General features: G+C 40.0%; 1 protein-coding gene across 1 annotated transcript in view; it reads right to left on the bottom strand.

The window, feature by feature from the left end:
- The window catches only part of MAGED1 (MAGE family member D1), a 107,751-nt gene extending 93,954 nt beyond the window's left edge, over window positions 1-13,797 (bottom strand). The window contains exon 1 of the mRNA XM_017520441.1: window positions 13,692-13,797. The gene's annotated coding sequence lies outside the window, so the exon portion shown is untranslated. The remainder of the gene's footprint in view (window positions 1-13,691) is intronic.
- Between the last annotated feature and the right edge of the window lie 1,026 nt (window positions 13,798-14,823).

Here is a 14,823-nt window from a genome sequence, read left to right on the forward strand (position 1 = left end):
CTGACCAACATGGTGAAACTCCATCTCTACTAAAAATACAAAAATTAGCCAGGTGTGGTGGCAGGTGTCTGTAATCCCAGCTACTCAGGAGACTGAGGTATGAGAATTGCTTGAACCTGGGAGGCAGAAATTACAGTAAGCCAAGACTGTGCCACTGCACTCCAGCCTGGGCAATAGAGTGAGACTCGTTCTCAAAAAAAACAAAAACAAAAAATATTACTAGATAAACAAAAACCGGGGGAATTTGTTGTTACCAGACCTGGCTTGCAAGAAATACTAAAAGACAGCCAGGTGCGATGGCTCACGCTTGTTATCCCAGCACTTTGGGAGGCTGAGGAGGGCGGATCATGAGGTCAAGACATCGAGACCAACCCAGCCAACATGGTGAAACCCAGTCTCTACTAAAAATACAAAACTTATCTGGGCATGGTGGCACGTGCCTATACTCCCAGCTACTCAGGAGGCTGAGGCAGAAGAATTGCTTAAACCTGGGAGGTGGAGGTTGCAGTGAGCTGAGTTTACACCACTGCACTCCAGCCTGGCAACAGAGCAAGACTCCGACTCAAGAAAATAAAATAAAAAAAGGAGGAAATACTAGAAGAATTTAATACTAAAAGAAGTTATTCAGACTGAAAGACGACTCCAGAGTGTACTATGAATCCACACAAAAACAAATAGCAATGATAAAGGCAATTATGAAGATAAATATAAAAACAGAATAACTAATATTTCTTCTCTTAACATGTTTAAAAGTCAATGGAATAAAACAATATCTATAAAATTATTCATTAGGCATAAACATATAAAAATGTAATATAACAACAAAAGAGTGATAAAATTAAATGAGCTGTTAACCCATGTAACAACATGAGTGAATCTTAAATGCATATTTTAAGTGAAAAAGAGAGTCTGAAAAGAAGACATACTGCATTGTTCCATTTATGTAACATTGTTCAAAAACAAGATCATAGAGGAAAAGGATCAGTAGTTGCCAAGAATTTAGGGAGGGAAGTAGGGTTGACCAAATGAAGTGCAGAGTGTACTTTTCAGGTTGGTGAAATTATTCTGTATGACCCTGTAGTGGTACACAATGTTATCCATTTGTCAAAACCCACAGAACTTTACAGCATAAGAGTGAACCTTAATTTATGTAAATGTTTTGAATGTCAACTAGGAGGGCAAGGGATAACAGGATGGAATGCATATGGTGACAAAAATTTTAACTGAATTACAGATGTATGCTAGAACCTCCCTAAAGAGGGTAGAGAGGAAAAGTGCCACCCTAGGTAACTTTGGAAATGAGTAGAGACTATAAGAGTAAAGACAAAATAAACTACAAGTGCTGTATGTACTATAGCTGGTGAAGTTGTTTCTTGTGGAGTATGAATTAGTAATTCTGAAACTGCCATACATGCATACTGGGATTGAACAAATAAGTGAATGGATAGTGGGTGGTGGGAACAAGGTTTGTCACTGGAATGAGAGATTACAGATAAGCAAGTTGGGAAGGCTAGAATAAACCATGTTCATGGTACTGGATTAGAATCAGAGTCATCAGTATAAACTCATGTTTAGCTTAAGATAAAGATGGAATATACATAAATATTTATAAATACATGTGTATACATGATTAGTATACATATTTCCTAACTCTGTCTGCTGAGAGGCCTAGAAGCATTGGCACATTGATAGCAATGAGTACACACAACATCTGGATCTTGGTGTGTAATACCATACTCTAATAAAAGAAAGGGATCTTGGAGAAATGGCTAATTCTAGGGCTGGGGCATGGAATATACAATATGAGCCTGGTGTATCTTGTGTTCCAGAAAGTAAGGAAGTACTCCAAAAAACAAAACAATGGGGGTATGTCAAGAGACACAAGAGTGAATCTAAAATTGCCCCAATAACCAAAGCTGCAGCAATTTTCTTTTTTTTTTTTTTGACAGAGCCTTGCCCTGTTGCCCAGGCTGGAGTGCAGTGGTGTGATCTCGGCTCACTGAAGCCTTTGCCTAAAGGGTTGAAGCAATCTCCTATCTCAGCCACCCGAGTAGCTTGGATTATAGGTGTGCGCTACCACACCTGGCTACTTTTTCTATTTTTTAGTAGAGATAGGGTTTTGCCATGTTGACCAGGATGGTCTTGAACTCCTGACCTCAAGTGATTCACCTGCCTTGGCCTCCCAAAGTGCTGGGACTACAGGCATGAGCCACTGTGCGTGGCCCAAAGCTGGAACAATTTGAGCAACGAAGTAAATAATGTAAATAATGTAGTACTGGACTAGAACCCAGAGTATAAAATAAATATTCATGGGTCAATATTGATACGGATAAATGACTGGATATGTAAATGGAGGACAGAAGTCAAATCTCTTGTAGAGAAAAATTCCACACTCCCCAAAAGGAGATGCATAACACCCATCCCTTACGTTTGGACTGCACATAGTGGCTTCCCTGAAAAAGAGTACAGAATGGGAAGGTGAAAAAAAAGTGATTTTACAGTGGAAACAGCTGGCAAGCACTACCCCAGACCAGTACTCAAGATTCCTCTCATCACAGATAAGTCGTATTCACAGGATGTCCTCATTGTGCAATGAGAATAGTACTTTATCTCTGTGCCCTCTAAGAAACAAAACAAAAACCCATATGCTAGTCTAACCATGATAAAAATATCAGACAAACTCAAAGTGAGGGACATTCTACAACCCTGATGAATACTCCTCAAAACTGTGAAGGTCATCAAAAACAAGGAAAGCCTGAGAAATTGGCATAACCAAGGGTATCCTAGGGAAATATAATGGCTAAATGTAATATAATATCCTGGAAGTTTTTTTTAATTTTCTCTTTTCCATTTTTTGTATTTTATTTAGTTTTATTTATATCTCTTTTGATTTATTTAATTTGAAACGATCTTTAACCAACTTTTAAATTAGACGAATTCTTTAATAAACACACATTTTTGTGCCTTTCCTTCCCAAAAACATGCCTTGCTTTTCTTTTTATTTCTCTCTCTCTCTCTTTTTTTTCTTTTTATTTTGTTTTGTTTTTTTTGATATAGGGTCTTGCTCTGTCACCCAGGCTGGAGGGTAGTGTCGCAATCACGGCTCACTGCAGCCTTGACCTCCCAAACTCAAGTGATTCTCACAAATTAGCCTTCTGAGGAGTAGCTGGGACCACAGGTGTGTGCCACCACACCCAGCTAACTTTTTTTCTTTTTTGGAGAGACAAGGTCTCTCTATGCTGCACAAGCTGGTCTCAAACTCCTGGTTCAAGCAACCCTCCTGCCTTGGCCTCCCAAAGTGCTGGGATTACAGGCATGAGCCACTGCTCAAGGCCTCAAATTTTTGGTCATTAACAAATCTAAACATATTTAGCTTTTCTCCACCATTTAAAAATAAGATGCCAAAATATATCAACTTAAACTTATCCTTAATAATTAATGTTTAGCCAGGCGCGGTGGCTCAAGCCTGTAATCCCAGCACTTTGGGAGGCCGAGGCGGGTGGATCACGAGGTCAAGAGATGGAGACCATCCTGGTCAACATGGTGAAACCCCGTCTCTACTAAAAATACAAAAAATTAGCTGGGCATGGTGGCGCGTGCCTGTAATCCCAGCTACTCAGGAGGCTGAGGCAGGAGAATTGCCTGAACCCAGGAGGCAGAGGTTGCGGTGAGCCGAGATCGCGCCATTGCACTCCAGCCTGGGTAACATGAGTGAAACTCCGTCTCAAAAAAAAAAAAAAAAAAAATTAATGTTTTAATGTTTAATATTTTAACTTAAATGACTCAGGCATTTTATGATTATTAATTTAATATTAACATGACTTTAAGATTTTAAATTACTGAAAAGAGGTTTTAAACTGACACGGGTACCCTCCCTCATGTCTTCTCCAGTCACCCTGAGTCTTAAGCAGCCATGTGGCACCCAGGATGTCTAAAGGAGGATCGGGCCCTAAATTTTTTAAATAAGGAAATCTGAATAACATATGGACTTTTGTTGATAACAATATATCAATATTGGTTCATTAGTTGTGACAAATGTACATTAATAATTTAATATGTCAACAATAGCAGAAACTGAATGTGGGGTATAGAGGAACTTTCTGGGCTATGTTGGTAATATTATTGTAAATCCAAAATAAAGTTTATTTTAAAAATTACGCATGTGGCTTACCTTATATTTCTGTAAGTCCATACTGCCCTAAGCAATCTCATTCACCCCCGTAGTGTCAACTTTTTCTATGTCAATAAACATCCAATGTTTATCTTCAACCCAAATCCCTCTCTTAAACTCCAAGCAATATATCTAACCGCCAACCAGACACATCTGTGTGGTTATCCCACAAACACATGAAAGTGGACATGACCTCCCTGCCCCTTCTTCAATGGCACCATATCCTCTGAGTCACCCAAGCCAGAAACAAAAACAGCATCATCCTAAATTCCTCCTTTGCTTCCATATTTAGCCAACTACATCTTACTCATTCAATCAAATTAATACTATTTTTGTCTGTCTTCGTTTCTTTGTCCCCAGTATCTTGAAGTATAGCATCTTTCCATTTGAATTAATTTTCAAAGATGCAGTTCCTGTTTTTCTAAACAAAACCTTATCCAAGGGCACAGTAAATAAGAAATAGAACAGAGTAATTCTTGTTGGGGCACAAGCAGAGAACCCAGAAACCTGACCCTTCCTTACCCAAGTTTCTAGAAAGGCTGGAGGAGCAAAATTCGGAAAATCACAGCTCTACACCTAACTCAAAATTATCTTTATTATATCACCCTTGACTTCTCTGAAATACTAATTATTTATCTATGAAATATAAATGGTATTACCTAACTTATACGCTTGCGTTAGAACCAGAGACAGTATTCTCAAAGCATGCAATATGCTGTTAAACACGGCCTATAGTAAAAATAAAATGGGGGCCAACTTGTAGTAACAGCAAACTACAAACACTTTCAAACATACAGAATATGTTACCTTGCTCAATGGGAACTTTCAGTTCTAATTCAGTGACCTTTCAAGAGTGATAATCTGATCATGACATCCCCCCATTTAAATCCCTCTCCATTGAGTTCCAGCCTATTAGCATAAAAAAGGCCATCCCGGGGCCGGGCGCGGTGGCTCACGCCTGTAATCCCAGCATTTTGGGAGGCCGAGTCGGGTGGATCACCTGAGGTCGGGAGTTCAAGACCACCCTGACCAACATGGAAAAACTCTGTATCTACTAAAAATACAAAATTAGCTGGGTGTGGTGGTGCATGCCTGTAATCCCAGCTACTTCTGAGGCAGGAGAATCATTTGAACCTGGGATGAGGCGGCTGCAGTGAGCCGAGATCATGCCATTGCACTCCAGCCTGGGCAACAAAAGTGAAACTCCATCTCAAACAAACAAACAAAAAAAGCTGTCCATGACCTTACTGACTGCCTACCTCTCTTACCACTCTTTACCTTCTTCTATTATCTCATATCATCTTTCAATATCTAGCACAGATGCTATCTCCACCCAAAAGACTTGTTGCTACCTGCACCCTGCAATTAGATCACATTCCTTTGTGCTTCCACAATGTCATGCTATTTAACTGTGTAATTGCTGTTTACATGTTCCTCCTTCACACAAAACTAAGAGGTCTTTGAGGGCAGGTCTTTGTCTGACTCATCTAAATATCCAGTATCTTGTTTGGGGCACAGCTGGTGTCAATCAAAAATAATCACTAGGGCAACTCCAGCCCTAAATCTCCTCAGTTTCCTAAAGATCTCCGAGTCAGTCTATATATTCAGGCCTCAACTAGGAGATAACGGTCATCTGAAGCTAGAAATCCTAAATGGAAAGGAAGCAGGGATTTGGCCTGGGAACACAAAACTCTACGAGAGTTAAGTATGTTCTGTATTTTCCCCCTAGGAAGGTAGGCAAAAGGCAGGAAAGGGGCTGCTATTGTTTGAATACAGTTGTCTTCATCAAAACTCATGCTGAAACTCAATCCCCAGTGTGACAGTGTTAGAGGTGGGGCCTAGTTGGAGGTGTTTGGGTCATGGTGGCAAATCCCTCAAGAATGGCTTGGGGTCGTTCCCACAAAAGTGAATGAGTTCTCATGCGATCAGTTTGTGTGAGAGTGGGTTGTTAAAAGACCAGGGTGTCCCTCAAGTTTTGTCCCTTTGCACAAGGCCATGTTCCCCTGTAGCAGGAACAGCAGGGAACAAACCTCTCAAACACAGAACTGAGAAAGGAAGTGGCTTTTTTATTCGGCCGGGAGATGCGGGGGGCTTCAGCTTCATTCACCGAGCTCCCTGAGCTGTGGCTTCTCTCCCCTTTTATAGGCTGACAATGCTAAAAGGGAAACTGAGGCAGAACTACATCATTGTCCATTTGCTGGATGTCCAACCTTACAATCTTTTGGCTTCACTGATTTGCTAATTCATATGCAGCGTGGGCAGGGACCAGCAGTGGAGGTGGCTTGCAGAGACAAGACAAAAGCAACAATCTGTTTGTTGGCAGAAGTGTTTCCAAGAGGGAATCTGGTCTAGGGAGACATGGGGGAGTGAACCAGTGCCGGGCTCCAGCCCGCAGAGATGGCATTCATTTGTAGCTCTTTCAAGGTTAACAGATAGCAGAGACGCTGGGAACTAAAGAGGGAGTCATTTTCCCAGCTCTTTGATATTTCTTTTTTTTTTTTTCCCTTCTTCACTCTCCTTTCCATCTGGAAGTGGGGGGAAGAGGTGAAGTTGAAGGAGGCAATGGGGTCTCCCCTCTCACCCCTTGGACCTTCCCCATGTTATGATACAACACAAAAACCCTCACCAGAAGCTGGGCAGATGCCAACACCATGCCACTACAACTGCCCAGCCTGCATAACCATGAACTAAATAAACATATTTTTAAAAATAAATCTGTTATGATAACATTAAGCAGACTAAGGGACATCTCTTTGACAAGAAAGAGGGATTTGGCTAAGAAGGATGAGTTTGTTTTTTTTTTCTGGAAAGGTGGTACAAAGGATTGTGATCTGAAAATAATTTCACATACTAGCCCCATACTAGAAGAAAACAAATTTAAGGGATGGGGATTTGAGAAGAGGTCAACTTCAAAATGATGGCCAGGGCATTTTATATATGACGATGATGACCATAGTTGAGAAACAAAACTCAGGACACTGCTGAAAGTCATTAATTGAACAGTCCTGCAAAGCGATAAGATGGAAGTCATTTTAAATTACACTTTTACTTAAAAGAATAGTTACCTGTGCAAAAGTAGGATTGGCATAGGTTATGAAGACACCGTAAACCTAGGTTTTAATCTCAGTTCAGCTTCTAACAGATGGTTATGTGTGTCACTTCATCTTGAAGTCAGTTTCCACCCCCATAGGGTTGTTGGCACAATTCAAGAGAATTTATGAAAACCCCTTGATACAGGGAACACAATGCATTTTCAATATCCAAATACATGCTTATATTTGTTCATGTCACAACATATACAGAAAATGATCATTTCATGGCATACTGGGTAAAATAGAAGAGGTTGCTCTTCCATGAGAGCTAACTAAAGTGATACATATTATAGCATAAATTTAACCATTTCTAAAACTATTCCTTTCCACTTGTCCCTTTTCCTTAGCTCTACTAGACCACAGAGTAACCTCTAAATTGCCCATTACTTTAGGTTCAAGGCTAAATGGCATACCCATTCAGCTACTTTACATGGTCTAAATAACCACTTGCTCTCTGGTCCCACTCACCACTTTTTTTGTCAAAATTCAGTTCTTAACATGGTCTCTTCTAGGAAGCCTTCTCTGAGCCCTTAAAATAGGTTAGAGGACCTTCCTCTATGTCTCTACTGCCGCCACCAGACCTTCGTCTCTCCTCCAGCAAGCACCGGCTGTTGCAATGTCTATGTCTATCTCACTCAGTTGAAAATACATTTAAAGCCGGGCGCGGTGGCTCACGCCTGTAATCCCAGCACTTTGGGAGGCCGAGGCGGGTGGATCATGAGGTCAAGAGATCGAGACCATCCTGGTCAACATGGTGAAACCCCGTCTCTAATAAAAAAAAATACAAAAAATTAGCTGGGCATGGTGGCGTGTGCCTGTAATCCCAGCTACTCAGGAGGCTGAGGCAGGAGAATTGCCTGAACCCAGGAGGCGGAGGTTGCGGTGAGCCGAGATCGCGCCATTGCACTCCAGCCTGGGTAACGGAGCAAGACTCTGTCTTAAAAAATAAAAAAAAAAAGAAAATACATTTAAGTCAATTACATGTTCTCATTATCCAGCTAGTCATCACTATGTTTGTACTTAATTGATTAATTAATTAATGATCTGTCTTTCCTAAGACTTATCAATCCATCCTAATGGTTGCAATCTATCTTTCCCACTATTCTCCCATCACATCTGACATTCTCAGACTGTGTATGTTTTCCTTTCTCACCTTCTCTGACTCTCCCTTTGTTCACTTACATTTCTTGCCTTTCAGGACTCTAGAAACACATTCTTATAATCAAGAAGACAAACAGAGGGAATCAAAAGTAGTAATCTACTCCCACTTCCCCTTGAATCTACTGTTTTCACTGCTCTCCTTCCCAACTGGAATTTTTTCTTTATGACCTCTAGAATCCTCCTTCCTAAAAAATAAGCTTGCCCACATCCTTCAGTGATTTATAGAATACCCCTTCACCTCCTGGCCACAAATGAGATGTGGTTCCCTCCTAAGCCTAGCGATTCTCTTACACTCACGGTCCCAAAATTTCCAACTGGTAAACCATAGCACTCTGGTAAACCACAAATCTGTGTGTAACACACAATTCATGCAATATCTGTCAGATAGACAGCCTCAGGTGCAACATGCTGTAAAAGGTAACAGGTATAGTATAATGTCCAACTAGTAATAAAGAGAGATGACATGTTTTCTGGAACAACTTTGCCTTGTGTAAGGGACTGTAGTTATGGTATTAAACAGGTTGACACAAATAGCAGCCAAAGGATGAAGGGAGATGAAGAACCACAATAAATATGCCACTATTTTTAATGTCATATCTTGAAAATTCAGATTCTTAACACATATAGAAAAAGCAAAATAACAGTAAAAATAAAGAAGCAGTGAAATAAAACATGAAATAGGCATCCCCTAACTATAACTATGCTTTAATATTAATGAAATAACTAAAAATATAGTGAGGTCCAAGAAGTACATTAAATACTAATTTTAATTAGAATTTGCATTATTTCATTATTAATTTTAATATAAAAATCAATAACATATACTTACAACATTTTACATCTTCAGGTCTGTGGTAATAGACTATTTTGTCAATCTTCTGAAAATTGAAAAACTTACACAATTATGTTCCCATCATAACCAACTACATATATGCCTTTCCTTGACTATATCAAGATCCCCCCTACTTCTTCCAGTTTCCTGACTGGAACACTCTTCATCACTCTTCTACCTTCACACCTCTTCTACTCATCCAGTATCAAGCATTACCTTCCCTCTCCAAAGCATTTTGGGATGTCCTCTCTGTGCTCCTACAGCCTGTCACCCCATTTGCCTATGCCCAGAGTATGCTCAATGCAGAAAGAGTATGAACACATTATTCTTCACTGCTCTTTAGACACTGCCTGTTTGCTCATATCCACACTAGAATGAGTCTTCTTTAAGGACAGGAGACCAGTGAGGTTTACCCTCGTATATCCTGTGCCCAGCATAAGACCAGATATATGATAGTAAGCATTCTATAATTTTTTGCTAGATGAATGACTACATAAACAAATGAAAGCCATGTTTAGCCAATTTTCAGTAAAATGCTGCAAGAGTCATTTAAATGTATTCAAAATAGCAAGGAAAAGGGCATAACAAAAGATCAGATAGCATGACTTTTAAAATAATAATCCCCTCAATATTCCCATCTTAGTTTCTAAATAACAAAGTTCTCTGAAAAATTACATGTTTCCTTGTAAAATGGTTAATTTCAAGGATGGGGCAGGGAGTGTACATGATGAGCCTAAAATATCTTATGCCAAAAGCAAGGAAGCCAACAAGGACTAATGAGATAATGTGAAAAAAAACAGAAGTTAAACAGAAGAGGCTCCTAATTTATAAAATGACATTGTTTAAGCATTAAAAAAAAATGCCCAGGATGGATTGATATACTTAAAATACATAAAAATCCATGAATTCCTAATGATATTAAAGAAAACAGTGGTGGTTGCTAAGAAACCAACTCATCACTATGAACACTGATAACTGACGAAAAGCAGCAGCAGGAGCAGCATTTATCTTATTATGAAATATACTTTAGGAAAAAAATGCTGATACGGAAAAAGTCTTCTTTATAAATTAATTCCAGTTAATAATGCAGAAAGATTGAAATAATTAAATATCACTATTTTTCAATCTCTACTGAAATAATGAATTTAGGCAATTATCATCAATGGCTGCTAAAACCAATAGCAGAAAGGTTAGTAGGAAAAGCTACAATGGAGAGATCAGCCTGACAACACCTGAAATGACAAATCAATCCCAGCATCAACAAAAAAAAGGTAAAATTAGACATGATAAAATACAACAGAAAATAAACAGTACTGCCTAAAATGAGACTTTCTCTTAAACAATAATCACAATTGAATCTAATCAAGCCTCTGGCTCTAAATGTCAGTAAATAGAAAACATGGGGATGGGAAAACAAAATAAATGCCACCTCAAGGAAGCAATCACCTAAATCCAGACAATGAAACCGTCTATAGAACTAATGACGTAGTTTCTTGAATTAACCAATGATCTTTTAAAAAGGGGGACTACGCAATGGCTTTATGAGACTTAAGAGAAAAACATCCATTGGCAATAAATGGCCCTTGTTTGGATACTGAACTAACAAATCTACTGTATAACTATAAGACAATTCACCAAGCACAGTGGCTCATGTCTGTAATCTCAGCACTCTGGAAGTCTGAGGTGGGAGGACTGCTTGAGGCCAAGAGTTCCAGACCAGCCTGGGCAACATATTCGAGAGCCCATCTCTATATAAACAAATTTAGGCTGGGCATGGTGGTTCACCCGTGCAATCCCAGCATTTTGGGAGGCCAAGGCGGGCGGATCACCTGAGGTCATGAGTTCGAGACCAGCCTGACCAACATGGTGAAACCCTGTCCCCACTAAAAATACAAAATTAGCCGGGCGTGGTGGTGCATGCCTGTAATCCCAGCTACTCGGTAGGCTGAGGCAGGAGAATCACTTGAACCCAGGAGTTGGAGGTTGCAGTGAGCTGGGATGGCACCACCGCACTCCAGTCTGGGCAACAAGAACAAAACTCCATCTCAAAAAAGAAAATTTTAGCTGGGTGTGGTGGCATGTACCTGTAGTCCCAGCTACTCAGGAGGCTGAGGCACAAGGATCACTTGAGCTCAGGAGACTGAGGCTGCAGTGAGCTTTGATCATATGTCTGTACTCCAACCTAGGCAACAGAACTAAACCCGGTCTCAAAAAAAAAAAAAAGACAATCATGGAAATTTGAATATAGACTGAGTATTAGTGATATACGAAATTATTATTGACTAGGTGCAGTGGCTCACGCCAGTAATCCCAGCACTTTGGGAGGCCAAGGCTGGTGGATCACCTGAGGTCCAGAGTTCGAGACCAACCTGACCAACATGGTGAAACCCCATCTCTGCTAAAACTACAAAAATTAGCCAAGCATGATGGCAGTCTCCTATAATCCCAGGTACTTTGGGAGGTTGAGGCAGGAGAATCACTTGCCAGGAGGCAGAGGTTGCAGTGAGCCAAGATCACACCGTTGTACTCCAGCCTGTGCAACAGAGCAAGACTCTGTCACAAAACCACAGGAAAAAAAAAAAAAGAAATTATTATTTATCTTACTAAGTAAAATAATGATGTGGTGGTTACTTAATGCACCTATAAATTAGAGATACATAATGAGTTATTTACCCGTGTGATGACATATCTGGGATGTGGGAAAAAAAAACAGGTGAGGAGATGCACAGTGGGCTGAAACAAGTGTGATAATATTTAAATGATATGTAATAATGATTTGAATAAACAGACATCAGCAATACTCTTTGGAAAAGTTCCTAAGGGTTTTGGTGTCACAAAAGCTCTGCCTCATTGTATATTCTTTTTTTTGAGATGGAGTTTCGCTCTTGTTGCCCAGGCTGGAGTGCAATGGCGCAATCTTGGCTCACTGCAACCTCCGCCCCCTGGGTTCAAGCGATTCTCTTGCTTCAGCCTCCCAAGTAGCTGGGACTACAGGCAAGCTAATTTTGTCTTTTTAGGAGAGACAGGGTTTCTCCATGTTGGTCAGGCTGGTCTCCAACTCCCGACCTCCGGTGATCCGCCCACCTCGACCTCCCAAAGTGCTGAGATTACACACGTGAGCCACAGCACCCAGCCTGTTTATTCTTAAAGAAATAAAAACTATCCGTGGCCTAGAAAAGAGGATCACCCCTTATTTTGGCAAGCATAACACACAGGAAGGAGTCAACTGCTTGTTCAAAGAAAACTTTGGTTAAATTCCTCGTTAGATTCTGATAGAGCCTGAAAAACTCTGATTCTCACCATAAATTTATTGATCATTTGGGTAAAGGCAATAACGAACTGTGATTATTATTTAATAACTGATGTTCTCACAAGATAAATTTGACACGGTAACAAATGTAACAGAAAAGTACATTTCATATTGCAACAAACAGATTATGTAATACTTGCAAAGCTCTGAGAAAAAGTCTTTGTCTCAAAAAATGTCAGCTTGGTGTTTAATGTTGCTATCAGAGACCAGAAAATAATTTGCATAATAAACTCAACTCATATAAAGTAATAAATTTGTGACTGGATGCCATGCCTGTCAACCATTTCTCCGCTAAGTTTTACAGGGGATGGGAAAGCTTACGCTCTCTGAAGCTGACACCTGGTTATAGGTATAATCCACTACGTTTGCCGTCCCCCCTCCACCTCAAAATTTGGAGATTCAGTCCTATGGCAACATAAAAAATAAATGCAGTGAGAAGACGGAAATCTGTGCAATAGTATCTAAATGATGTGTAATTTTGTTTAGATTTAAAAAATAAAAGAACATAATTTGAACAAGTGCCTATGTCTCTTAGGGCTCTAAGGTTTCTGCCTCTTTGCTTCTACTTTAAAAGAACCAAAAAAGAAAAAAAAAAAAAAAGCCTTGACCTTGAAGTCACACCTACTTTTGCAAAGTACGTAATTCACTGGTCTCTGGAGGAGGGGAACGGGAAAGACCAAAGGCCAGCAGGGGGAGTAAAACAGAGTTTAGGAAGGGGCTTGCGAAGAGTCGCAGGCTAAAAGGATGCGGGGCAGAAGGAGGAGGTGAGAGGTAGGAGGTAGGAGTGACCTGTGGTAGAGGGAATGTGGTTGAGGGAATGACCCTGGCTCCAGACCGGAGAAGAGGATCCGGGATAAAGAGGAGAGGTGAGACATGACCGAGAGTCAGGTAGATAAAAGGACCACAACAATCAGGAAGGGGAGTAGGATGGGACCTCCCATCTCCGGAGGAGAAGGGAGGAGATAGTGAGGCTATCAGAATCATATGCGTCAGAAGCATCCTTCCTACAACGTACGCGGGGATGAATTATCCTTTCTACCCCATGTTGAGGCACAAAAGGAGGTCTCCCTGGAGTGTATGGGGATTTATTTGTGAGAATTACAAAGTCCCCTTCTTTACACTCACCTTGACGAAGAAGGCAGCGACGATGGCGTGACCGGAAGTGCTGTCCTCTTTTGTTTGGCGGAAGCTTTAGCTTCTGCAGCAGCCACCCCCTCCTTCACTTCAGGCGACTTCCTGTGCCTCTCTAGCAAGCTCTGCAATGCTCTATCTCATTGACTCCCTCACTAGATCAACACCTACATTGTGTTGTAAACGGGCTGAGAGAATCACTAACTTTTTACAAATCCTAGTTCTAGTCAACGCCAGGAGCTGCAGTATCTCTGTCAAATCCATCAGGTGTAATTTGCCACCTCTCCTTATTGATTCACCTTAGAAATATCTCCTTTCATCTTAGTCCCTTAACTTAGGCCTCATTTTCTCTGTCTTGGATGTCTACAGTGACATATTTACCAAACTGATTTACTGTTTCTGGCACAGCACTTTGAAAAAATTCATTTGTATTAGCGGTATATTTCAAGCTTTTCAAAAAATCTTAAGTCTAAATAATTTTTGCTTTGAAATCATATCCAGAGTTACATACCATACTCAAATGTCCAAAGAATTAAGGTGGACTCATGTAGAAAGTATTCTTGCATTATTTTACATACTTCCCAAGAAAAGGAAGAAAATGAAAACTGAAAAAAATGTTTCAATAATTTTTTTAAAAACTCTACTCTGGTTAAATACCTTCAGAACAAGTTTAACATTGACTTACTTATTGCCACTACCTCCAGAAAGTTCTCCTGGCCCCCAAATCTAGACCACAGTTCTCACCAAAGGGGAGGATCTCTTTTTGTGGTTATTTTTAGTCAGTCCACAAGTATATACTGAGCACCTACTATGTCCCAAATACTATGCTACACCCAGAGACACTACACTAGTCTAGCATAAAATATGTGTTTATCAGTATTTGTTAAATGAATAAATGACCAAAATGTGGTCAGAGCAAAGAAGGAAACTAGCAATAAGGTCCTTAGTTTTGTTGGTATTTTTACAATTTATTTCAACAATTTTAATCACATTTCCCACTAAACACTGCTTTAGCTACATCCCATCAATCTTCATATTTTGTATTTTGATATTTTTGTATATTGATTCTAATTTAGTTCAAAATAGTGTCTATCTTTGTAGTTCCTCCTTTTTTTTTTTTTTTTTT

The sequence above is a fragment of the Cebus imitator genome, unplaced genomic scaffold (genome assembly GCF_001604975.1).
Source record: "Cebus imitator isolate Cc_AM_T3 unplaced genomic scaffold, Cebus_imitator-1.0 Scaffold838, whole genome shotgun sequence".
Classification (NCBI taxonomy): domain Eukaryota; kingdom Metazoa; phylum Chordata; class Mammalia; order Primates; family Cebidae; genus Cebus; species Cebus imitator.